This window comes from Halichoerus grypus, chromosome 4, assembly GCF_964656455.1.
Source record: "Halichoerus grypus chromosome 4, mHalGry1.hap1.1, whole genome shotgun sequence".
NCBI classification, from domain to species: domain Eukaryota; kingdom Metazoa; phylum Chordata; class Mammalia; order Carnivora; family Phocidae; genus Halichoerus; species Halichoerus grypus.
The window spans coordinates 149,680,732-149,708,577 of NC_135715.1; the positions used below are offsets into that span (position 1 = coordinate 149,680,732).

The 27,846-nt window shown below is 36.5% G+C and overlaps 1 protein-coding gene across 8 annotated transcripts in view; it reads right to left on the reverse strand.

Annotated features, from left to right (window-relative positions):
• The window catches only part of COL5A2 (collagen type V alpha 2 chain), a 516,164-nt gene that overhangs the window by 261,754 nt on the left and 226,564 nt on the right, over positions 1-27,846 (reverse strand). For 5 of the 8 annotated variants that reach the window (XM_078071095.1, XM_078071093.1, XM_078071094.1 and 2 more), the window contains one exon: positions 11,873-11,972. The exons of the other annotated variants lie outside the window; for them this stretch is intronic. The gene's annotated coding sequence lies outside the window, so the exon portion shown is untranslated. The remainder of the gene's footprint in view (positions 1-11,872; positions 11,973-27,846) is intronic. 8 annotated transcript variants of the gene reach the window in all.

The window sequence follows — 27,846 nt, forward strand, 5'->3', positions numbered from 1 at the left end:
AGAGAGATAGCAAGAGCGAGCACAAGCAGGGAGGAGAGAGAGAAGCAGGCTCCCCACTGAGCAGGGAGCCAGAAACGGGGCTCGATCCCAGGGTCCTGGCATCAGGACCTATGCTGAAGGCAGATGCTAACCGACTGAACCACCCAGGCGCCCCTCAAATCTCTTTTTCCCATCCTATAGTATCATATTTGGTAGATTCCATAACTTTAAGTCATTTTTATTAAAATTAAGTCCAATATAAAACTTCAAACTCAAACTCAATCTAAATCTCATCAACCCCAAGCATGAGGACAGACCTGGACTGCTGGGGTAGTGATAGGGTAGGGGCTCAAGGTAAATCTGTACATCTGTATTCTCCTTTTGCTGCCCTTTTCCTTCAAGGCCCAGCTCCCTTCACTCATTAGGGGTAGGGAGGAAGGAAAGGGAGAGGAACAAGCGCCTCTTTATTTAACTGGCTGCTATTACAGCCTTCTCTTGGCTTTCTCTGCCTCTCTGGCCAGACACTGATGCCCTGTGTGTAGCAGCAGCCATCCAAATGCTGACTCTCCTGAGAAGGCTGTACAGGTTCTTGCAAGATTTTAAGAGGTCTCCTTAGACTACAGTTCTCTGCTAAAACAGAATAAGCTCCAGGTCAACCTCATTCTCCAGTCCCAACTACCTCCCCTGGCAGTTCAACCACCACGTCTTCCTACTGGGACCTGCCTCCCTAGCGAGAAGCCCTACAGGGTGAGTGTCTTAGCTCAGGCTGCTCTAACAAATACAACTGACTGTGTGGCTTAAACAACAAACATTTATTTCTAATGGTTCTGGAGGCTAGAGTCCGAGATCAGGGTGCCAGCACTGCTGGGTTCTTGCTGAGGACCCTCTTCCTGTTTAAGTCTTCCCATGGCCTTTCCTTGGCACGTGCACACACACAGAAATGTTGTGTCTCCTTTTCTTTGTATAAAGGCGTTAATCCCATCATAGGAACTCTACCCTCATGACCTCATCTAAACCTAATTACCTCAAAGGTTAAATAACATCACTGGGGACTAGGGTTTCAACATATGAATCTTGGGGGGACACAAACATTCAATCCATATTAATGAGCAAGCAGTGATAAGTGAGTCAGCCTGCTTGCCTTCCTTGGTATAAGCCCGGTCTCCTCTTTACCACACCAAATGGTAAGAATACAGGCTCTCTCCACTCTGCCAACAATCTCTCATTGTGTTTCTGGAATTTAAATAAAGTTTGCTGGCTACGCATCCAATCAAGAAACACAATGCCAGCCTGGTAAGAACCCCCATTAACCCCCATTCTTTACGAGTGATTCTCTTGGAGCCCTTCTACTCCCAGTTTGGCCTTAGAAAAGAAAGCATCTCTATTCCTCCCCAAGGAGGGGAAAGAGGGAAGCCTCTAACAATAACTGCGCTTCTGATGATTCCTGTCTCCCCAGTCTAGTCATTTTACATAGAAAGGGTGGTGGTGGGGATAGCTGATGGTGTTGGTTCTGCCTTTTATCATTAGCTCTGAGGGAAGTGTTAATAATTTCTTCTTTGGGGAAATTCTCTTTAAATTGTTTAAATTTAAACCTCAGATTTTTCAGCTCTGACCCTATACATGGAACATTGAATCCCCACTGAATATCCTGTTACAGAAGCAAAATTTCATGTTTTTAATGTTACTCCACAGCTTTTAGCCATTTTCTGAAGTTTTTTGTTTCTTGGTTTTTTTCGAAAATCAGCCAGGAAATACTGTATCGAACTCATGTTTATTTGTACACAATTAATAGATTACTAGTCAAGAAGGTGTATTTTTAAGCTAAAATTTTAAGCTAATGTTGTTAAATAGTTTTTAATATTCACTTTGATATGTAATTCCATTAGTTTAAAAAATAATAATTTGGAAACTGCATTAGTTCACTGATTCATTAGTTCATTGCTTTGAGGTAATCACTTAAGATCATCCTCCATTTTGACAGGTGGAAATAACCTCAAGTTTAGGAAATCTCTGCACCATGAACCGACACTGATATATGCCTCAATTCTGTCTAATCTGCATGGACGAACTGCCAAAACTTGATACTAATATTCTGCCTATAACTTGTAGAACAAACATATTTCAATATATGACACAATATAGTTTCCTTAGGCCATTAAATATGATTGGTCCATGATAAATATTGCTTGAAGAATATTGCTACATGTTATAGGGAAGGCATCATTTTCACTGACAAATAACTTATGCTTCGAAACACAGCAATGCCTTCTGAAATAATCAGTTTTATTTAAATTCCATAGTAAGTCGTGGTGCTTCCATTTTGTACTGAAGTGCCTGCATAAGCAAAAACTTAATAAAAACTTCTCTAAATCAAGAAGATCTTTCTTAATGTAGATCAAACCACATGATATCTTGGGGAAAAAAACAAAAAGCAACACCCAGAATGTTTAAGGACTAACTATGGGAGCAAGGTGGAACTAGAGATTATGAAAGGATGCCCTCTCTGGCCATTACAGTTCATCATATATAAGCATACATTGAGAATGGTTCTCAAGGAAAACTAGAGGATTAAGCCTGTTCATCAAATCTTTCAATGGGGTGTATAAATCTTTGAGTTAGACAACCCTTTAGGTATTGTTATGCAAAGATACTTAAGCCAAGTAAGGTCAAGGTTCTGATGCTTTAATAATAACACTCACACTCACAATCTTCTGACTTAAAATACATATCCCTTACTATGCTCTATGTTATACTTACTTTACAATTTGTCTTTTTTTCCTGTCTGCAAATTTGTGGGGAAATATCTCTCTGCACATTTCTGTCTTTTCCTCTGTGGCTGGATTTTTTAAAAATCTACTCTCCACATTCTCAGAAAAGAGTCCAAAACTACATAGTGTCTTATCTAGAGACTTCACAAAATTAGGAAACTTTGAATGTTCCCAGGTTTTCTGTATTTTCTCCACTGTATTTAGAGGTATAAAAATAAAATAGCTTCTGCATTTGTCACCCAACTTGGAGAAATAAAAATAACTCTGTTTGGGGGGCAGCAAGAAAGCAAGAATAGAACTGTATTCCACTTTTCAGTCAGTCTTGGGAGGGGAAAAACTGCCCAAAAATAAGGTGATGAAGAGAAGAGAAGTAGTCATGTCTCCAGGAGCCATAGCAAGAAGAGGGGAGAGCTCTGCACAGTGGTTACATCTGAGAAGTAAGTAGTGATTGGGTTAATGGTAGATGGCCAAGATGGTTCCAGAACACACAAAGTAAACTAGATTCAATAGGGAAATAAGCATAGGTTCTGGTGTCAGTCATATGGGGAGGGGGGAGGTCTTCATTCTGATGCCACCCTAAAGACTACAAAGGTGACTTTGGAGAAGTCATGTATTCTCTCTAAACTCTGTTTCCTTTCCAGGAAAATGGGCACATGTGCACCACCTCAAAGGATTTTTTATGAGGATTAAAAAAGATAATCTGTGAGAGCATCTATCTCAATGTCTAGAACATTAAATGCTCATGGAATAAAAGACAAATATAAATGTGACACTGTAATCATACTGGAACAATAACATGCTTAAAATATACCTTTCAATGCCCTACCCAGCTCACTGGACCTGTTTAAACCTAGTAAAATAATGTAGTATCTCCTAGAACTGGGATCATTAAAGACTTGAGAAATAAGAATTCCTGTAATTTTATGTTTGAAGTTGTAACACCTTTATATCTTTGTTTATACTCTAAAGAAAAAAATTGGCTAGCCATTTGTACTATTTCTAAAAGTGAAGTGAATTACACTGGATTTATATATCTACTAGAGACTGCTGAAATTTTATGGACTATCACTTTATATTAAAGGCTGTCACTGAAGAAAAAAACATGGTTAAACAGCTCCACAATCTGGTTTTACTGTATAAGTAACCTAGACAGAAATTTTATCAGAGATTTAATTTACTCATCAAGGCTAAAACAGAAAATTCCTCAAATCCAGAAGAAACAACAAAATAAGATATTCTCCATAAGATATTTATTTTGTTGAATCTTTGTTTCATGAAAAAGCTAAGTAAGTCCTAAAAATACATGGAGAAGGGATTTCTGGAGGAAAGAACTTTGTGTTGTATTTGTCCATACCTAAATCACAGAAAACAGAAAAACAGAAACTAAAACACAAATAAGATTTTGATTCTATATATGACAGAACTTACATTGTGATCAAGCTAAAATTGAAGTTCATGACATTATGTTCCAGTGATTGGGAAGATTATTTTATTTGAATAAAATTTGGTACTAAATTCCTCACCTAACCTAGTAATTTTATAATGGATGTCCCATTTCCCTATATCCTAAACTGAAGATCCATTTTAATTTAATTAGTTGATGTTAATCAACTTAGCATATTTTAGAGGTATTTGCCTATCCAAATTATTAAATGTTGAAATTTCCCAGAGATTTTCCCATAAATCACGATTCTAAGGTTTAAACTTTTGCCATGAAATCTCCTGAAATATTATATACTAATATTTAGAACTTGAAAGCTTCCCTGAAGTTAAGAGAAACCATTTTCATAGGGGCATTTTAGGACAATGGGCAACATGTTATGGTACCAAAAGTCTGAACTTCAGGAGCCAGCAACCCACTCTACATCCCTCTCAACCTCATCCCAAGAAACACATAAAATACCATATGATTTCACTTATATATGGACATAAAACACAAAACAAATGAACAACAACAACAAAAACAACAACATCAGAAACAGACTCATAAATACAGAGAACAAATTGGTGATTGCCAAAGGGGAGGGGATGGGGAAGTGGATGAAATAGATGAAGGGGATTAAGAGGTACAAACTTCCAGTTAAAAAATAAATCAGAGGGATGAAAAGTACAGCATAGGGAATACAGTCAATAATATTGTAATAACTTTGTATGGTGGTAGAGGTATGATATGTATGGTGATAACTACATTTACCATGGTGAGCATTTCATAATGTATATAATTGTCAAATCACTATGTTGTATACTTGAAACTAATATAATATATAATAATATAATGATATCTGTAAACTATAATTAATAAGAAAAGTGAAAGGAAAGGAAAGAAAAAGAAAGAAAGGGGAAAGCCAGGGAAGGAAAGGAAGGAAGGAAGAAAAGGAAGAAAGGAAGGAGAAATTTAGTACACAAAGCAAAAACAAAACTAATAAATTCCTATCACTGCACATTTTTAACACCTTGGCTGCCAAGGTATATGCCAGGTGCTACATAACAAGCAACCAAAAAAAAATCTCTCAGTGGCCTAGGACCAATATATGATTTTTTTTGAGGGAGGAGGGGGAGTCTTTTTACTTTCGTTGTTGTTGCTTTGTCGTGCAAAATCCAATGTGTATATTTCTGAGGGGACTCTTTGGGGCACCTCTCCTTCAAGTAGTGTCTTAGTGATCAGAATTTCTTTCACCTTGTAATGAGACCATCTTCCAGGCCCTTCCTTAGAAAGGGTCTTTCTGTCAAACTACTGCATTTAACCAGCTCACAAGCACAGAGACAGCATTTGGAAATTTGAAGAGTTTTTAAAGGCCAAACCTAGAACTGGCATACATCCATTCATACTCTGTTGACCAGAACTAGTCATACACTCTCACCCAGATACAAGGTGACTGGGAAAAATAGTATTTCTCTGTAATAGAAAGAAAAGAAAGTAGTTCTTTGAACACATTGCAATTTTTGTGTCTTACAAGGCACAAAAAGAGAAATGATGGGCTTAATCTTTCTTGTTTTCTTATAAAAGGAAGCAGAGAAGTTTGTCAGGCAAAAGAACCGTTTCCCTATTAATATTTTTTTAAAGGGCTATATATCAAGTGAGTGTTACACAGGGAGCACCAACAATAGTGGTTTTTCAGAAAATATAGAGAGATTATTTATAATCTTATTTCTAGTAGCCTTGATGTAAAGCCCAATGTATATTATTTTTAAAAAAAGAACTTGCGAAGTCATTTCTGTAGAATGACACACTAATCTGCATGGTGTTCTCTAGTAATCAAAATGTCATAGAGTCCAAGTCATTAACATTATTTTATGGATAGTATATACCTACTGGTAAAGCTTCAAATATCAATTTTCTAATCTAGAATTTTATTAGGAATGAGATTTTCAAGTAATTTTAATTATTCTAGCATTATTGTCTCCATATAAATTATAAGAAATATTCATTTGGTTTTGGTGTTATTTCATGTTATTGCCTCTTAATTTATTTTGTTCTCTGATAGCAAAAAAAAAAAAAAAAAAAAAAAGTTAACACATCTAGACTGCTTCCTATGCCAGGTAATACAAACATTTTTCATGTACTGTTAGGTCCTAAGATTGAACCAAGATTGTCTAGTTCAAGAATCCACATTCTTAATGACTAGCAATGACTCTTAAAAATATTCTTTACTTAAAATAATACATAAAATTTTTTAGTAATTTATTTCTACATATTACCACATTTTCCAAACCATTTAATCTGCCACTTTTATTACTTATACCAACAAACCACTTTCATCCACACTGATGGAGTGGGGAAAGGTATATATAATCCCAAAGAGTAGTAGGTAATCCAAAAATTAGGTGACTTTAAATTAATGAGAATTATTTCTATGTTTGAAGTGCAGACTTAGTCGGATTACATTAGAGATATAACTTATTTGCAGGTGACTAAAAGCAGCTGTGTGTCAACATGCAAAATGTCTCAAACTGAAATTTATAAACTATAAAATTGATTAGCTAGTGTCCAAGATTATTAGATTGAGCAAGATATAGGAGCAGTAAATATGATTGTAATTCAAATGAAATAAAAACATGAGCACTCACTTGTTCCTAACAAACATTTTCTCTTTAGTACTAAATATATGAAATGTGTTTATCCTCAGAGCTCCTGAACTCTCTAGATTGATGCATGATACACAGAGCTGAGATGCCATCATATTGTTTCTTATTCTAGACCCTATATCTGACCCACAGTAGTGCACTGTGTCTGCAACCACTGGTATGAGTGGTCCTAGCCAGGGCTGAATTCAAACTGCATTAATATTTCATTTCATCTCAGTGTCCGAGAAGAGATTTGGTGTGAGCTCACTTATGAAATTAAGTTAAAGTATAAAGAGATGTGTTAGAGGTTGAATTGTGCCCCTGCCCCACCCCCCAGATTTGTATGTTGAAGTCCTAAGCCCCAGGATCTCAAAATGTGACCTTATTTGCAGAGATGATCTTCACAAAGGTAATTAAGTTACAGTGAGATCATTAGTGTGGGCTCTAACCCAACGTGGCTGGTATCATTATAAAAAGGAGGAATTTACTTACAGACTTAGTCATATGGGCAGAATGCCATGTGAACATAATGGTGATCATCTGTAAGACAAAAAAGAGAGGAACAGATCCTTCCCTTACAGCCTTAAGAAGGTACCAATCCTGCCAACACCTTGATCTTGGACTTCCAGCCTCTGAACTGTGAGACAATAAATTTCTGTTGTTAAGCCACCTGGTTTGTGGTACTATGATACTGTAGCCCTAGCAAACTAATATAAGGGCATAAAAGTACCAATTAAGTTTTCCTCACCAGCAGAGTCAACCTGTATAACATTACTTATGACCTAATCAAAGGGTTTAGGGAATTCCACCTGTCTCCACCACCCATTTTACTGAATTCCCCACTTTCTCACTTTCCTCTGGCCTTTGATTTCTATGCCAGCCTTGAATTAGTTGATTCCCTCTATACACCTCCCTCTCCTAGTTATTTAATTTAATTTTTCAAAACAAGTGGATTAATTAATTGCCATGGGTTTGTCAATTAGGCTCAACAAGAAGCCCTTTAAACTTACTCTACACTACAGCATTTTTTTTCTAAAGTTTTTTATTCTCCATGAACTCCTTCAAATAATTGTACCCAACAGGTAAATGATATTTTGATGAAGCTGTTTTGACATGGTGTCATTTTAAAATAGCTAAAAATCAAACCATTAAACTTTTATCACCGACTTTTATTTTTAATTAATTTGTGAAACAAATATCACTCTGTCTCCTCTCCCAGCCCTAGGAGATGGGATTGAAGAGAAGCCAAAGATAGAGTGAGGTTCAGAGGTTTCTGTTGGTACAACCTCTTTGAATAGGCTGGAATTTTGACACAGCTGCTTTAACTACCTACAAGCAAACCTCTGTCAGAATCAAAACAACTGCCTCCGAATGCACAAGCTGCACCTGACTATGATTCATTTATTTATCATTATACATCTGTGTTTCTCAAACAAAAGTATGTAAATCCCTAAGATATGATTTACTATGCCAAGAAATGCTCAAAAGCAAGGCTAGACATGACATAGCTTCTTCAGGTGCCTATTTTTTTTTTTAAGATTTTATTTATTTGACAGAGAGAGAGAGACAGCTAGAGAGGGAACACAAGCAGAGGGAGTGGGAGAGGGAGAAGCAGCTCCCGGCTGAGCAGGGAGCCTGATGCAGGGCTCGATCCCAGGACCCCAGGATCATGACCCGAGCCGAAGGCAGACGCTTAAAGACTGAGCCACCCAGGCACCCCCCAGGTGTCTATTTTAATCAAATTTGAAGATAAAATAACTTTACCTGTTATTGTTTTTATATCAAGACAAACATGGATATGGCATGAAATAAAATGAAAATTGTATAAATTTTTAAAATAAACATGACATGGGGCACCTGGGTGGTTGCAGTCGGTTAAGTGTCGGACTCTTGGTTTCTGCTCAGGTCATGATCTCTGGGTCATGGGATTGAGCACCCCCCCACCATCGGGCTCCACACTCAGTGCAGAGTCTGCTTCAGATTCTCTCTCCCTCCCCTTTTGCCCCTCCTCACTTGCTCTCTCTCTCAAATAAATAAAATCTTTAAAAAAATAAAAATAAGTAAAATAAAATAAAATAAAACATGACATGTTGAAGAAAGAGTCTGCACCTAGTCACTCCTCTCTTACTCCCAACCATCCATGTTTCTTCTCTACTTAGTGATCCTTCGACAGAAATGTTTGAAAAGCACAGCTGTAAACAATTCTATAGCTCTCCAACACACACACACCCACACCCACACACACATCTTCACATTTTCCACCTACTTAGCATTTAATCATTTGTATGTATAACTGTGTGTGTGTGTAATCTGCAATGATTGTTCCTAAATCATTTACTCTTATTTGTTTGCATATTTTTGAGAGTTTCAAGTTATCCCATTGAAATGTTAAAAGAAAAAAAAAATGAAAAGGCAACCTACAGAATGGGAGAAGATATTTGCAAATGAAAAATCTGATAAAGGGTTAGTATCTAAAATACATAAAAACTTGTAAAACTCAACAGCCAAAAAAAATGAATAATCCAATTAAAATATGAGCAGAAGACATGAATAGACATTTTTTCAAAGAAGACATCCAGATGAGCAACAGACACATGAGAGGATGCTCAACATCACTTATCATCAAGGAGATACAAATCGAAACTACAATGAGGTATCACCTTGCACCTGTCAGAATGGCTAAAATCAACAACACAAGAAACAACAGGTGCTGGTGAGGATGTGGAGAAAGGGGGGCCCTCTTGCACTATTGGTGGGAATGCAAACTGGTCAACCACTCTGGAGAACAGTATGGATGTTCCTCAAAAAGTTAAAAAGGAAGCAAGCTCTTTCATGTCTTACGGCATGAGTCCCATCATAAGGGCTCCACCCTGATGAACTAATCATCTCCCAAAGCCTCCCATCTCCAAATACCATCACATTGGGGATTAGGTTTTCAACATATCAATGTTGGGGGACCATTTTCAGTCAAGAGTGGGAATATATTCAAGAGAATTGAAATATACACTTATATGAAAACTTGTACATACATGTTCAAAGCAGCATTATTCATAAGAGCCAAAAAGTAGAAACAATCCAAATATTCATCAACTGATGAATAGATTTTTTAAAATGTGGCGTATCTATACAGTGAAATACTATTCAGCCATAAATGATGTTCACAGTGAAAGAAGCCACATACAAAAGCTGCATATTTGCACCAGGTTGTACAACTGTATATAATTACAATTACATAAACTGTCCAGAAGAGGCAAATCTATAGAGACAGATATTATATTAGCAGTTGTCAGGGTCTACAGGAGGAGAGGAAAATGGGGAATGAACATTAATGGACATGGAGTTTACTTGGGGAGTTATGAAAACGTTCTAAAATTACATACGGCTGATAGTTGTACAGCTGTGAATATACTAAAAACTACTGATTTACTTTAAAAGGGTAAGTTTTAGGGCATTTGAATTATTTCTCAATTAAATTAATTATTAATTTGTTCTGATTAATTATTCCTCAACTAAAAAAAAGTAGCCATTAAGGAAGTAAATAGACAAGATCCAGACTAGGAGAAACATTATCTGAAAGGACTCTTAGAATATAAAGACAACCTCTAAAAAATTTTTTTTAAATAGGTGAAAGAATTGAAGAGATACTTCACAAAGCAAGATAAAGAAATGACCAATAAACAAACAGAAAGTTCCTCAACATCATTAGTAATCAGAGAAATGCAAATAAAATCACAATGAAATAATATTTCAATCTCACTTGAGACGTTAAAATCAAAAAGACTAATACTAAAAAATGACAAGGATATGGAACTCCATTCATTGCTGGTAAGACTGTAAAATCATACAATCACTTTAGAAAATGGTTTGGCAATTTCTTATAAAATCCTATGATGGAGGGATCCCATTCTTAGGTATTTATCCAAGAGATATAAAAACATACACTACAAAATGACTTTTACAAGAATGTTTTAGCACTCCTATTTATAATAGCCAAAAATTGGGAACAATGCAAATGTTCATCATCAAAAGAACAGACAGTGGTATATATATTCATACAATGGAATACTACTGAGCAATTAAAAGGACTGAATGACTCAAACACACAATAATTTGGATGAATCTTAAAAACATGCTGGGTCAAAGAAGCAAAACCCAAAAAAGTACATACTGTATGATTCAATTTATATGAAGTCCAAGAGCATGCAAAACTAATCTCTGCTGTTTCTGGTGTTTGGAGGAGAGTGGTGGTAGAAGAATGACTAGAAGGGTCACATGGGAGCTTTCTAGGTGATAGAAATGTTCTACATATTGATTTGGGTGGTGATTGCACAGTTTTGTACAATAGTCAAAACCTTTTGAACCTCTGCTTTAAAAATGAAATAAAAATAGAAAAGATCTGTAAATAATAAATCAATTTAGAAATTACTCAGACTCCATCAAATATCCAAAAATTTAGATTTAGATTAAATTTATGAGCAAAGGATTGGGTATTCTTTTTTTCTGGCCTACTTTTTGGTCTTTTCTTAACATTGATAACTATGTTTGTTGGATATGCATTTGTGTCTATATTTCCCCAAATTCAAACACTCATATTTAAACTAGATTAAATGACCCCATGCATGCATGCACACCACACTTAGAAATACCCCTTTCGGCAGCATTATGAAGTGTTTTTTGACATCCTTTCTTAATTAAAAGAAAACATATGTCTTCAATTACTAGTACTATAAGCTTTCAAAATTGTGGGAGTAATCCAAACTACTTCCTTCAAAGACAACTGACTTAAACATACTCACAAAGGAAGCATAGATTAGGATCATGATTTTTATCTTTTAAGAGACTAGAAGAACAGAAGGGGTTACAATCTTGTCATTTTATGCAACTCTTCTGTTCCAATATATCAAAAACCTGATAAACCAAGGTCATGAAGGACAGCTGAAAAGGAATCAAAGTAAACAATGTACTTTGTCGCCAACAGAGTCTGCCAATATGAGATTAGAACTCTCTATCCTAGTAAGAAAATGTCTTTGGAAAGTTCCTTACAACATTTTATGACTCACAGATATTCCCAGAGGTTCCTGTTTCCATTCTGCCGTAGACAGTGTTTGAAGACGTGCAGTTCTTGTCAACTGTTGTTCTTAGGCAACTTGGCTGAGAGGTCTGTTTAAAAAACATTTGTTGGAAAGATGATATGTTTGGATGTTTTAATTTTTTTAACCAAAATTCCAGATTTTAAATCTAGTTTAACTCTTAATTCAACATTGACTTAAAAAATAGCCTAAGAAGAATTACTATGTTAGTTACATAATATGTATTATGAACTCAGCAATTTTCCCACTTGAAAACTCCCAAACCAGGGGGTACATATTCTTGGCATAGTCTGCTTTGCATATCTTTCCAACTGCCTCCAGATCCCTGGCTCTGTATTCAATAGTTCTGGCTCTGATCTTGGCCACCCAGCTCAGTACCTCACCTTGGCTACTACTTTGACCAACACTGCCAAAATACCTTCCAGCCCACCAGGACTTGATTCCTGGCTAGCCTCCACTTTTGTCTAATCCCAGTTCTCTCTTTCTGTTCTAAGTATTGAATATCACTCCTGAGGTATATTTTCTCCCCATACTCATCTAGCTCTATTCCACTCTACTTGCAGATAGACCCCCAAGGCCTATTCTCTGCTCCTAGCCAGTTCCCCGACTCTTTCCTTTCTCTACTCCCTAAAGTCCTGAATAATAAGCCACCTGGTTTTTAATAGTTCCCATCATCTACATATGATCTTATTTCTTTTCTTGACAATAACTATAAAGATACAGACATGAGAGAAAAAAATATTATAAAATATTTTAGCATTATCCCAATAAAAGTTATTCCTTCATTTAATAGAAATGTAAATGGAAGGAGACCTGATCTCTCTTGACTCCTTAAATGATTCATCACTGCTCTACTCCCTAGCCCAATCCTCCATCTCTCTCTTACTCTTGGTATTTCCCTCACACGTGCTTTCTTTGACAAAGCAGTTCCTCTCCCAGATTCCACACCCAACTCTCCCTTGATTCTGTCATTGCTCAGATTCTCCACAGATGCAGTAACTGGATCCAGCCCAGACACATGTTTAGTTTGACTTACACAGCATTTAAAAAATTTTTTCAGTTAGTTGACAATATTTAAAAATTGGAAGAATAAGCCTAAAAGTAGAGATTTCCAAAGAAAATTAAAACAGGATATTGAGTAGATCTTTGCACTCCCATGTTCATTGCACCATTATTTATAATAGCCAAGATATGGAAACAACTAAGTGCCCATCAACAGATGAGTGGATAAAGTAGATGTGAGATGTATACACACACACACACACACACACACACACCAGAATGGAATATTATTCAGCTGTGTGAGAAAGAACGTAGTCCTGCCATTTATGACAACACAGATAGACTTTGAGGACATTATGCTAGGTGAAATAAGCCAGACAGAGAAAGACAAATACTGCATGATATCACTTATATATGAAATCTAAAATGGGGAAAATGTCAAATTCATAGAAACAGAGAGTAGAAAAGTGGTTGCCAGGGAAAACATGGTGATTATAGTTGATATACATTGATAACACTTGTACAATTGAAATTTGCTAATAGAGTTGAACTTAAATGTTCTCACCAAAAAAGAAAAAGAAAGATAAATACATGGAGCAATGGATGTGTTAATTAGCTAGAAAGGGAGGCAGAAATCCTTTCACAATATATATGTATATCAACTCACCACAATGTATGCTTTAAGTATCTTACAATTTTACCCCAACAAAGCTGAAATTTTTAAAAATTAGGTGTTGTTTGCTCAAGTTCATTAGTCAGTAAACTACAGTTTCAAATCTGTGCCCATAAATAAGGATTCATTAGAACACAAGCATGTTCATTTGTTTATGTCGTATCTATGGCTACTTCTATGCTACAACAGCAGTGTTGAGCACTGTGACAGAGACCATATGGCCAAAAATATTTCAAATATTACCAAAGCCAAAATACTTACAGTCTGGCCCTTTACAGAAAATGTTTGCCAAACCCTGTTGAAGATGGTTCTCAATCAACACGGGATGCCCTGCCCCCAGAGATTCTAATATGATTAGTCTGCAATGGATGCTGGTGTCCAATTCCCAGAGATTCTGATGTTATCGTGCTGCACTAGGTGCTGACATTGGTATTTTCAAACTCCCAGACAATTCTCTTTTGCATGCAGGCTTGTGAACCCCTCAATTAGGTAATCTAGATGCCTTCAACAGTCTATTATTCTTGTCTCTTTCTCTGGGAAATATATATTTCCCTTGTTTAACTAGGAAAAGACTATCTTCTACCCACCTTCACAAGTGTTCTGAGCAATGCAAAAGAGCCCTTTGTATCATCAGAAATCTAGATCATAGCTTAGTGCTTTTTTAAAAAATAGGTAACATTATCCTCAGTTTGAAAGTACAGAAATTGAAACTCAAACATGTTTAGTGCCTTTCCTAACTTCTTTTCTTTCTTTCTTTCTCTTTCTTTCTTTCTTTTTTTTTTTTTTTTTTGTAATCTCTACACTCAACATGGAGCTGGAACTCATGACCCCGAGATCAAGAGTTACATACTCCTCAGACTGAGCAAGCCAGGCACCCCATAGTGCTTTATAAAAATAGATTTTGGGGGTGCCTGGGTGGTTCAGTTGGTTAAGCATCAGACTCTTGATCTCAGCTCAGGTCTTGATCTCAGGGTTGTGCGTTCAAGCCCCACGTTGGGCTCCACACTCAGTGTGGAGCCTACTTAAAAAAAAAAAAAAAAAAAAACGGATTTGGGCTCCAACACAGATGTATCAAATAAAAGTCTCCAAGAGGCAATAATTTTGAAAAGCTCTCCAGATGATTCTGATAAGTAACTAGATTTGAGAGCAACTACCTAGCTATGACACAGTCATTCATACAGTTGCATTCACTGGAAGCTCAACTAGGGCTGAAATGTCCATGATAGCCTCTTATCCTTCAGGGTATCTCTCTACATGGCCTCTGATCATTCAGATGTTTAACTTGGACATCTTGAAAGCATGGCAATTAGGATGCAAAGGGTAAAGACAAGAAAGCTCCAAGCCTCTTTAAGCCTGGACTAAGAAATCTCAGAATGGTACTTCTGCCGCACACTGTTGGCTAAAGCAAGTCAAAAGTACAGCCCATATTCAAGAAGAGGGGAAAGAGACTCCACCTCTTTCTGTGAGAAGCAGCATGCATGTATAGGAAGGTGAGATCTTGATGGCACTCATCTTTAGAGACTATCAAAAGAATCTAGTAAGGAGCAAAGGAAACAATGGTAACAGTCAAGCATTAGGATTGTGATATGAATAAAAGAAAGGTATGAACAAGAAAAGAAGTATGAACAATGAAGCATCAGGGAGGAATGTTCCCAAAAAAATATTTTAACTAAGACAGTTGTTTCAAATAAGATATTTAAACTGAGATATTTGAAATAAGGTTGTTGAGTTTTTTTTTAAATTAGACATTAGAACTGAGTTAGGCATGAACTATATGAAGAAACTGAACAAGAACTGAAGCATTCCAAATAGGGAGAAGATTGTGGAATACAGAGATATGGAACATGATGAGAGCAAAAGCTGCAAGTACCTTGGTATGGGTGGAACAAGGATATTTGTGGATGGAGCGACTTTCCAGCAAACAGCTGTACATTAAGATCTGGAGCTTAGGAAAGAGGTCTAGGCTAGAGATATGGATTTGGGAATCTTCAGAACATACATGATGGTAGAAGGTCAGAAGGTGAGCCAGAAGAGGGTCATACAGGACAGAAAATATAGTGAGAAGGGCACAAAACCAGGAACAGAGATTGTGGAGGTCACTGATATCTGAGATCCTACATAGGAGATGTGAGAAATAGCAATAGGAAAAGTAGGAGGATAACTTATTACAAAAATATCTAAAAAGAAAGGGGGAGTTTTCAGGAAGGAGGGACTGGTCAATAATGCCAATTGCCACAGAAAGTGGGTCAAGACAAAAGCAGAAAAGTGTTTATTGGATTTGGTGATAAATAGGTCATTGGTGAATTCAAGGATTGTTTCAATAGAAAAGGAGCAGAAACTAGATTGTAGAAAAGAATTGAGAAAGTATGAGAAGTTAATGTAGCGCAATTCATGCAAGCAGTGCTGTGAACAGAAAGAGGGGATGCTGAAAGATCTAAAACAGTCAAAATGACACTAATACACTGACACTTGTACATTAGTACATATTAGTAAGTGTTAGTTGACTGAACGTGAATGAATGAATAAATACATAGTATAAAGAAGTAACTGACTTTCACAGAAAGGCAACAACTTCTTTAACATTATCCCTTCCAAATTAAAGTTCTCGGCATGGTACACTAATATAACTATGATTAATTCCAAAGAAACCCTGTATTAATTCCTTTATTTATGTTCAGTTCTTACAAAATGCTAACAAATCCTTGCACTGGATATGTGTAAAATCATGAGCAACTAAAAGCAGCTTGAGGCAAAAGAAAGAAAATTGGATTGAGTTCTGCTCCAGGTTTCTAACAGCTCACTTGTATGTCCTTAAGTTTGCCCCTTCATCTCTTCAGGCTTTGGTTTTCTTTCCATATAATGAAGTATGAATTAGATCAGGGATAGAGAATAGGTATCAAGTGATTTTAGTAATTGTCAAACCTATCCAGAATCCCATCAGCAAGGATTAGGTGTTTTCACAAGGAAAAATTACTATCAATGTTAACATCAGTTTCTGCTTTGATCATGTCAGGAGGTATACGTACATTTCACAAAACACATCCCGTATCAAGTAGTCAAAATCATCACTATATATTTTATACTGAAGGCTCAAATCAGGGAAGCATTCTTAAAATACAGATCAAAAACACAATGCAGTGAATTTGCTATTTGCTTTTTTCCTATTTTTAACCTAAATATAATTTGAAATATATATGACCATATATATATATATATATATATATATATATATATATTTTTTTTTTTTTTACAAGTCAAGAAAATAGAAACCCACACTCAACAGAGGGAACTCAATGGAGGAAATTGGTTCTGCAGGTGTTAAGAGGTCTGCATGTGCAAAAACAGAACATTCCATAAGGAGCCACAATGCCTGAGGTTAGGGTACCAAAAGGGAAAAGCTGGAGATAACCAGAACCTAGGAGCTACAAGATTGAGCCCCCAGATTTGATGCTTTAAAGAAGGGACTTGGGCTGGCTGCTGCTGGTACCTCTGAGGGAACACTATAAGGTGGTTCTGGAAGTGCCAAAAGCAGCTGGAGGCTGGAGTCATTTACATAGCTGGGGCCACTACCTGATGCTTAGAATAACTGCCATTTGGGAATTGAAGCCAAGAGGAATAGTACAAATTTTAAAACAGTAAGAAAGTCTATCTCCTCTTTCATCATATAGAAAGCCCGCCCTCCAATATCTTCCAGATCCCTCTAATGCCTTGAAGAATCTGGCAAGAAAATCTGAGGAATGATATTTGCAGGGTCCTAGTATCACCAAGTAGAGTCAAAAAGGAGGACATGGAACTGAGAGAATAGTTAAATAACTGGCACAAATTATTTACTCAGAAAAGTAAGAGTTAATAATTGCATCAGAGTTAATAGCAAAAGAATTAATGTTGAAGGAGGTATCTTAGAGAATGTAAGAATTAAGGAAATTTATACATGAATAAATAAGCATATCTGAGCAGAAAAAAGAAAGCTGTTCCATGCTTAAGAAATGAGACAGAGAAAGAGGAAAGAAACAAAGAAAATTTGGACCTAGAGGAAAAGATCTCTGTTAAAAAAAGGCAAATGACATTAGTATGAAAATCATAATGGGAGCACCTGGGTGGCTCAGTCAGTTGAGCATCCGACTCTCGATTTTGGCTCAGGTCATGATCTCAGGGTCATGGGATGGAGCCCCATATTGGACTCTGTGCTGAGCAGGGATCTGCTTGAGCTTCTCTTTCTCTCTCTCCTTCTGCCCCTCCCCCTGCTCACACACTCTCAATCTCTAAAATAAATAAATCTTTAAAGAAAAAAAAAAATCACAATCATAACATTAAAAACTCTATGTAATTAAATTAGGTTCCAGGAAGAAGAAATTGGCCCTTACATTAGTGCCACAGACCATCATGAAATGTCCCCACAAGACCGTGCTACCTAAAATCTAGGATCCCGAGGCTCATATACTCATGAGCAAACACTGCTCAAGAAGTGCCCTAAAGTTAAGATAGACCAACAGTGACATCTGCTGCCATGGACTTATTTTTAAAAGGGTCAATTTCAACATTTCAAAATTAAGCCTCCTGCCAAACCACTGGACTTCTGCTGTGATGAGTCAGCACTTCTGGAACTCCTGTTTGTCCTCTGTGCTATTAGAAGATTTTCTAAGTGAATGCAGAACATGGGAAAATGAGAGAGTATTTGAAAATATAACTAAAACAAACAAAAAACAGTGGGGGTGGAGGCATAAGCGATGAGAAAAGAGACTTCACATTGTCTTTTCTCATCCTGTTTTTCCTTTGGCTAAGTAAGTCCAAATTAATTTGGTAGTTGTTAGCGAGCATGAGCATGTTCTCAGTAAAAAAAAAAAAAAGGACTAATTTAACTGTTGCCAGTTTCTGAGGATTCAAACCCAAAATTTCAGCATACCATAACAGACCAGGAAAAAAAAAAGTCAAATGATCAAAGGAGAAGATGTGGAAAATGTTTAGAGTTAGTCTTGCTTAGGAAACCTCTTCCTACTTATCTAATTGTTTACCTTGATTTTACCTCCTTCAACATCTGCTGACCCTCAGGCTTTTGCTTTTCTGAAAGCCAATCGAACAGAAGGTTTGAATCAAACACCATGGCTTTTAAAAAATACATATAATCACCAGTAGAAAGTGGTCAGTGTGGCTCATTTATGTAAACCAGCAGATACTAGTTCAAAAAAATGGGTTAATTTATTTGCTTGAGAAAAAAATTGGCAACTGACAATGAATCCCAGCTCTGGTTATGATGAAAGAAGGTGAACAAGAAAGGCCGATGTTGCAATGAAGGAGAACTGAATGAAAAGTTCTGACTTTAGTACAGGTTCTGACTGCTCACTAAATGTATATCACCTTGAGAAAATCATGTAACTTCTCTAGGCCTCAGTTTTCTTTTCTGTAGTATGAAAGGACTGGACTATATGAGGGATGAAAAAATGGTTTCAACTCATTTTCCTTCTTTGGTTACCTGGCATTGGCTACTTATAAGTAATCTTAAAGCTGCATGCAGAAGCAATGGAAAAGGTGCTGAGCCATTAGCAGGACCTACTGTGGGCAACATGAACATGGAGTAGCAGCATGCATGACATATACACACCAAGCTTAGACAAGATTCTTTCTCCCAGTGTTGTTTTTTTTTTTTTAAGATTTATTTATTTGAGAGAGACAGAGAGACAGAGAGAAAGCATGAGAGGAAGAGGCAGAGGGAGAGAGAGAGAGAGAATCTCAAACAGACTCCAAGCTGAGTGTGGAGCCTGAAGCAGGGTTCGATCTCACCACCATGAGATCACGACCTGAGCCAAAACCAAGAGTCAGATGCTTAACTGACTGCACCACCCAGGCGCCCTTCTCCCAGTATATTTTGCAGCTATACATTCTGCTATTAGCTGTCATTTTCAGTGCCTACTATGTTTCAGCTACGCAAGACACTCAATCATCTCCAATATTCGTCATATTTTAAAGACAAGGAAACTTGGAAATATTATATAATTTTCTCAAAGATACACAACATAGCTGGACTCAATTACTAACATAATATCCCAACATTCTTTATTGTGAATAAAATCTTAACTTCTCATATTTTGAATCATCCCCTAGTCGTCTTGAAATACAAAACCTATATTATACATCATTGTGTCTTGCCTTAATACACCCATTTTCCTACAAAAGAAAGGATAAAGGCTTGACATGAAATTAGGCTAGACCACATAAACATGAAAGGGCAGGGCAGGAGCTGCAAGGAGAATGGGCCCAAGGAAATGCTTTTTTCAGCGTATGGACTAGGAAGGATTGTTGAAAATTAAAAGTGACAAAGAAAGAAACAATAACTAAACATCATGTTCAACTTTTAAGCAAGCAGAATTCTAAACAAAATCAGAAGGATACTGAATCCAAACTGAAAAGAACTGTAAAAACAATGTGTGTTGCATCAACTGGGTTTGTATAGACAACTTAATTGGTACAGTACTCAGGGACGTACTAGCTACATGGCAGTGCTTGATGGACACACTTTGATGATGATGGTTACAAATAATTCAGAAAATAGATTCCTGATAAGAACTATTTTTTGAAGGTTCTTTAATTTGATGCAATACTTTGGACATTTCTTTTGTTTTTTGTTTGTTTGTTTTTGTTTTTTATTATGTTCAGTTAGCCAACATATAGTACATCATTAGTTTCTGATGTAGTGTTCAATGATTCACTAGTTGTGTATAACACCCAGTGCCCATCACAGTACGTGCCCTCCTTAATACCCATCACCCAGCTACCCCATCCCCCCACCATCTCCCTTCTGTAACTCTCAGTTTGTTTCCCAGAGTCCAGAGTCTCTCATGGTTTGTCTCCCTCTCTGATTTCTTCCCATCCAGTTTTCCCTCCCTTCTCCTGTGGTCCTCCACGCTATTCTTTATGTTCCACATATGAGTGAAACCATATGATAATTGTCTTTCTCTGATTGAGTTATTTCAGTTAGCATAATCCCCTCCAGTTCCAACCATGTCGATGCAAATGGTGGGTATTCATCCTTTCTGATGGCTGAGTAATATTCCATTGTATATACAAATCATATCTTCTTTAACCATTCATTTGTTGAAGGACATCTCAACTTTTTCCACAGATTGGCTATTGTGAACATTGCTGCTATGAACACTGGGGTGCACATGCCCCTTCTTTTCACTACATCTGTATCTTTGGGGTAAACACCTAGTAGTGCAATTGCTCTATTTTTTAACTTTTTGGGGAACCTCCATACTGTTTTCCAGAGTGGCTGTACCAGCTACTTTGGATATTTCTTAGGTTATAATGTCCAGGTATAGTAGAAAGCAAGACACTAACTTTCAGTTACAGCAAACTAACGCTTCCCATCAGAACTCTTCTCAGAAGTCTTTGAAAGTGGCATCACGAAATTGGTCCATCCTGACTAATTACAGAATTATATGCCAATGCTTTCAGAGTACATACTCAGGAAGTTACAGATGCCTTTGGAAAATCACCCAACAACATGGATTAGTAAAAAAGTTTTAAGGAAACCAAATGGAAGAATGTATCCATTGGAGAAAAATGATTAGTAGCTAGACTAGATTTCCTATCAAAATACCTCATGGTCTCTGATTAGCTGACCGATTCATTCATGTTATAAACATTTATTCTTTATTTATTATGAGTTTGGCACTCTGACAGTCACCATGATTACATTACAAAATAAAATACTCCTAACTTTGATGAGTAGACGTCCAGTTGGAGACAGGTACATAAATAAATTAAAACGCAAAGTGACAAGTAAATCAACTGGATTATGTTTGAAATACATACGCATTACATGAAAGCGAAGTAATAAATTTTCTCTCATGAGATCAGAGAGGGACCAGAAAGGGATCAGAAAGACACATAAGTGCAGAGCTGAACTGAATATCAGTATGTTTCTGAGGACAACAGTTACTTGCATGTTATTTATATGATATTAAGATAGTAAAAATATGTTACAACTAAAGTCAAACTCAGACTCTTACACCAGCCTCATTCATATGTTAAGATAGCTCTGAAAACAGTACAGTCAATAACAACATGGGGAAAATGGTACTTGTATAATTATATAAAGCAAAGTGTTGTGTTATTTTCCATCCCTGCTACTGTAAGGTAATAAACAGCATTCCAAGGTGTGAGGACCCATCATGGCATCATTAACTTAGAAAGTTAACACAAGAAAAGTCCTACAAAGAGTGTTATTTCACATGTGCTCTGTGACTAATTCTGTTTGTGGAATGAACTGAGCCATGGTCATAGGTCATCTTCAGCCAGCCAAGAGAATGTTTCCAGAGTGTAATTGTTCTGGGCATCAAGGCACTTTACAGCATGTTCCCATTGCTTTTTTGATAGTTTGTGGCCAGGAGACTGCTGAGAAAATATTATTCACCCAAATTAGACTGGACTAGTCAACCGCCTGGTTATTACATCTCCATGTCAGCACAAGCCATGTCGGCAACCAAATTTACCAGATGTTTCTAATTTCTCTACCTTCTGAACTACATGATGCTTTTTTTTTCTGGCTTTGAAACATTTTAAACAAAGGACTTTCTGTAATGGCTCAGGAAACTTACAAAATTAAAATCCTGGTTAATATCAGAATAAGAGTCCTGGCCCTCTGCCACATCCACATTGATGACTTTTCCTCCTTGCTACATACTACTTGTGAGATTCTCTCAGCAGAGTTTTTGGCTCTAGGAGTCTCATTCACTATCTAGAGATTTCCATCTGGCTAACAAATAGAAAAACATCACTGAATTCTACATGTCCTCTGCTGCTGTGTTATCTAAAATAAATGCTACTTCAAATTATGGCCCAATGTTAAAAATGATCGAGTCACATACCTTTCAAACCAGCAACTGCATTTCTAGAAAATTATCCAAAGATTTTCATACACGTTCACAAGGAAGTATACATAAGGATATTCATTGCAGCATGGTTTATAAGACTGGGAATTAAGTAATTACCTAAGCATCTATCAGGAGGGGATTGATGGAATATTTTATGCTATGTCCACACAAGAAATAATATTCAATCCTTAAAATAACTAGGCATCTCTGTATATATAATAATTAAAAAATCCCCATAATAATTGTTAGGTGAAAAAATAAGATGAAGAACTAGGCCAATATGCATATATATATATATGTGTGTAAATCCTAGCACAATATATACTATGTAACTTTACATTTTTATTATACTTTGTATACCTTTCTTTTCTAAAAGTTTTTAATTCCAGTTAACATACAATGTTATATTAGTTATAGGTATAAATATAGAGATCCAACAATTCTATATAGGACTTACTGCTCATCACAATAAATATACTCTTTAATTCCCATCACCTATTCCACCCATCCCCCCACCTGCCTCCCCTCTAGTAACCATGTTTTTTCTATAGAGTTAAGAGTTTGTTTCTTGATTTGTCTCTCTCTCTCTCTTTTCCCCCTTTTGCTCCTTTGTTTTGTTTCTTAAATTCCACGTATTAGTGAAATCATACGGTATTTGTCTTTGTCTGACATTTCGCTTAGCATTATACTCTTCAGCTCCATCTATGTCGTTGCATGTAGCAAGATTTCATTCTGTTTTATGGCTGAATAATATTCCACATGAATATTCTTTATTCATTCATCAATCAATGGATACTTGGCTCCCTCCATATCTTGGCTAATGTAGTTAATGTTGCTATAAACATCAGGGTGCATGTATCCTTTGGATTGTTTTTGTATTCTTTGGGTAAATACCTAGCAGTGTGGTTGCTGAATCCTAGGGTAGTTCTATTTTTCACTTTTTGAGGAACCTCCAAACTGTTTTCCACAGTTGCTACACCAGTTTGCATTCCTACCAACAGCGCAGGGGGGTTCCTTTTTCTCCAAATCCTCGCCAACACCTGTTGTTTCTTGTGTTGTTGATTTTAGCCATTCTGACAAGTGTGAGGTGATACTTCATTGTGGTTTTGATTTGCATTTCCCTGATGATAAGTATTAATGAACATCTTTTCATGTGTCTGTTGGCCATCTGGATGTCTTCTTTAGAAAAATGCCTATTCATGTCTCCTGCCCATTTTTTAATTGGATCATTTGTTTTTCAGGTGGTGAGTTGTAGAAGTTCTTTATATATTTTGGATACTAACCCTTTATCAGAGTTTTCATTTGCAAATATCTTCTCCCATTCAGTAGGTTGCTGTTTAGTTTTGGTGATTGTTTCCTTTTCTGTGCAGAAGCTTTTTATTTTGATGTAGTCCCAATAGTTTATGTTTGCTTCTGTTTCCCTTGCCTCAGGAGCCATATCTAGAAAAATGTTGCTATGGTCGATGTCAGAGAAGTTACTGCCTATGTTCTCTTCTAGGATTTTTATAGTTTCAGGTTTCACATTTAGGTCTTTAATCAATTTTGAATTTTTTTGTGTGTATGCTGTAAGAAAGTGGTCCAGTTTCATTTTTTTGCATGTTGCTGTCCAGTTTTCCCAAAACCATTTGTTGAAGGGCCTTTTTCCCATTGGATATTCTTTCCTTCTTTGTCAAAGATTAATTGACCATATAGTTGTGGGTTCATTTCTGGGTTTTCTATTCTGTTCTATTGATCTATGTGTCTATTTTTGTGCCAGTACCATACTGTTTTGATCACTACAGTTTTGTAATGTAACTGGAGGTTTGGAATTGTGATGCCTCAGCTTAGCTTTTCTCTTTCAGGATTGCTTTGGCTATTCAGGGTCTTTTGTGGTTCCATACAAACTTTAGGATTGTTTGCTCTAAGTTCTGTGAAAAATGCTGTTATTTTGATAGGGATTGCATTAAATATGTAGATTGCTTTGGGTAGTACAGACATTTTAACAATATTTGTTCTGCCAAACAATGAGCATGGAATGTCTTTCCATTTCTTTGTGTCATCTTCAATTTCTTCCGTCAGTGTTTTATAATTTTCAGAGTACAGGTCTTTTGCCTCTTTGGTTAGGTTTATTCATATGTATCGTATTGTTTTTGATTCAGTTGTAAATGGAATTGTTTTCTTAATTTCTCTTTCTGCTGCTTCATTATTGGTGTATGGAAATGCAACAGATTTCTGTAACTTGATTTTGTATCCTGTGACTTTACTGAATTCGTTGATCAGTTCTAGCAGTTTTTTGGTAGAATCTCTCAGGTTTTCTATATATATCATGTCTTCTGCAAATAGTGAAAGTTTTATTTCTCCTTAATAATCTCGATACCTTTTATTTCTTTTTGTTGTCTGATTGCTGTGGCTAGGACTTCCAGTAGAACAAAAGAGGTGAGAGTGGGCATCCTTGTTTTGCTCCTGATCTTAGAGGAAAAACCGAGAGCTGATGATTAAGGATGATGTTAGCTGTGGGTTTTTCATATATGGCCCTTATTATGTTGAGGTTTATTCCCTCTAAACCTACTTTGTTGAGGGTTCTTATCAGGAATGGATGTTATTCTTTATCAAATGCTTTTTCTGCATCGGTTGAAATCATCATATAGTTTTTATCCTTTCTCTCATTGATGTGATAGATCACACTGATTGATTTGCAAATATTGAACCACATTTGCAACCTGGGATTAAATCCCACTTGATCATGGTGAGTGGTTTTTTTTAATGTATTGTTGGATATGGTTTACTAGTATTTTGTTGAGGGTTTTTGCATCTATGTTCATCAGAGATATTGGTCTGTAGTTCTCCTTTTTTGTGGTGTTTTTATCTGGTTTTGGTATCAAGGTAATTCTGGCCTGATAGAATGAATTTGGAAATTTTCCTTCCTGTTCTATTTTTTGGAATAGTTTGAGAAGAATAAGTATTAACTCTTCTTTAAATGTTTGATAGAATTCACTTGTGAAGCTGTCTGGTCCTGGACTTTTGTTTGTTGGGAGTTGTTAATTACTAATTCAATTTCTTTACCAGTTATCAGTCTGTTTGAATTTTCTATTCCTTCCTGTTTCAGGTTTGGTAGTTTATATGTTTCTAGGAATTTATCCACTTCTAGGTTGTCCAATTTGTTGGCATATAGTTTTTCATAATATTTTCTTATAACTGTTTTTCTGTGGTGTTGGTTGTTATTTCTCCTCTCTAATTTGTGATTTTATTTATTTGAGTCCTTTCTCCTTTTTTCTTGATAAGTCTGGCTAGAGGTTTATCAATTTCATTGATTATTTCAAGGAACCAGAGCTTGGTTTCATTGATCTGTTCTATTGGTTTTTTTTAGTTTCTGTATCATTTATTTCTGCTCCAATCTTTATTTCATTCCTTCTGCTGGTTTTAGGTTTTGTTTGTTGTTCTTTTTCTAGCTTGTTTAGGTGTAAGGTTAGGATATTTACTTGAGATTTTTTTTTAATACATTTTTTTAAATTTTATTATACTGTGTTATGTTAGTCACCACACATTACATCATTAGTTTTTGATGTAGTGTTCCATGATTCATTGTTTGCATATAACACCCAGTGCTCCATGCAGAACGTGCCCTCCTTAATACCCATCACCAGGCTAACCCATCCCCCCACCCCCCAAGAGTGCTTTCATTCTCATGAACAATCAAAATATTGTATTTTTCCCGTTCTTACTACTATTTGAATGTAGACTTTTTTTTTCCCTAAAGGAATTTTTATTGTTATGTTAATCACCATACATTACATCATTAGTTTTATATGTAGTGTACCATGATTCATTGTTTGTGCATAACACCCAGTGCTCCATGCAGAACGTGCCCTCTTTAATACCCATCACCAGGCTAACCCATCCTCCCACCCCCCTCCCCTCTAGAACCCTCAGTTTGTTTTTCAGATGTTGGCAGGGATGCGGAGAAAGGGGAACCCTCCTACACTGTTGGTGGGAATGCAAGCTGGTGCAGCCACTCTGGAAAACAGTATGGAGGTTCCTCAAAAAGTTGAAAATAGAGCTACCATATGATCCAGCAATTGCACTACTGGGTATATACCCCAAAGATACAAATGTAGGGATCCGAAGGGGTACGTGCACCCCAATGTTTATAGCAGCAATGTCCACAATAGCCAAACTGTGGAAAGAGCCAAGATGTCCATCGACAGATGAATGGATAAAGAAGATGTGGTATGTATATACAATGGAATATTATGCAGCCATCAAAAGGAATGAGATCTTGCCATTTGCAACGATGTGGATGGAACTGGAGGGTATTATGCTGAGCGAAATAAGTCAAACAGAGAAAGACATGTATCATATGACCTCACTGATATGAGGAATTCTTAATCTCAGGAAACAAACTGAGGGTTGTTGGAGTGGGGGGTGGGGTGGGAGTGATGGGGTGACTGGGTGATAGACACTGGGGAGGGTAGGTGCTCTGGTAAGCGCTGTGAATTGTGCAAGACTGTTGAATCTCAGATCTGTACCTCTGAAACAAATAATGCAATATATGTTAAGAAAAAAAAAAAAAGAAGAAGAAGATAGCAGGAGGGGAAGAATGAAGGGGGGGAAATCGGAGGGGGAGACGAACCATTAGAGATGAGATTTTTTTTTTGCTTCTTGAGATAGGCCTGTATTGCTATAAACTTCCCTCTTAGAACTGCTTTTGCTGTATCTCAAAAATTTTGGACTGTTTCATTTTCATTTTCATTTGTCTCCATGAATTTTTTTTATTTTCTCTTTCATTTCTTGGTTGACCCATTCATTGTTTGGTAGCATGTTATTTAACTTCCATGTATTTGTGCTCTTTCCAGGTCATTTCTTGTGGTGGACTTCAAGTTTCATTGAGTTATGGTCAGTAAAGATGCATGGTATGACTTTGGGTTTTTTGAAGTTTGGGAGTTTTTTTCCCAAGTTTTTATTTAAGTTCCAGTTAGTCAACAGTGTAATATTAGTTTCAGATGTAGAATTTAGTGATTCATCACTGACAAACAACACCCAGTGCTCATCACAAATGCCCGCCTTAATACCCATCACTTATTTAACTTATCCCCCTGCCCATCTCCCCTCCAGTAAGCACAGTATGACTTTGATCTTTTTTAATTTGTTGAGACTTGTTTTGTGGCCTATTATGTGATCTATTCCAGAGAATGTTCCATGTGCGCTTGAAAGAATGTGTATTCTGATGCTTTAGGATGGAATGTTCTGAATATATCTGTTAAGTCCATCTGGTCCAGTGTGTCCTTCAAAGCCACTGTTTCCTTATTGATTTTCTGGATGATCTGTCCATTGTTGTAAGTGGGGTGTTAAAGTCCCCTACTGTGATTGTATTACTTTCAATTAGTTGCTTTATGTTTATTATTAACTGTTTCGTGTAT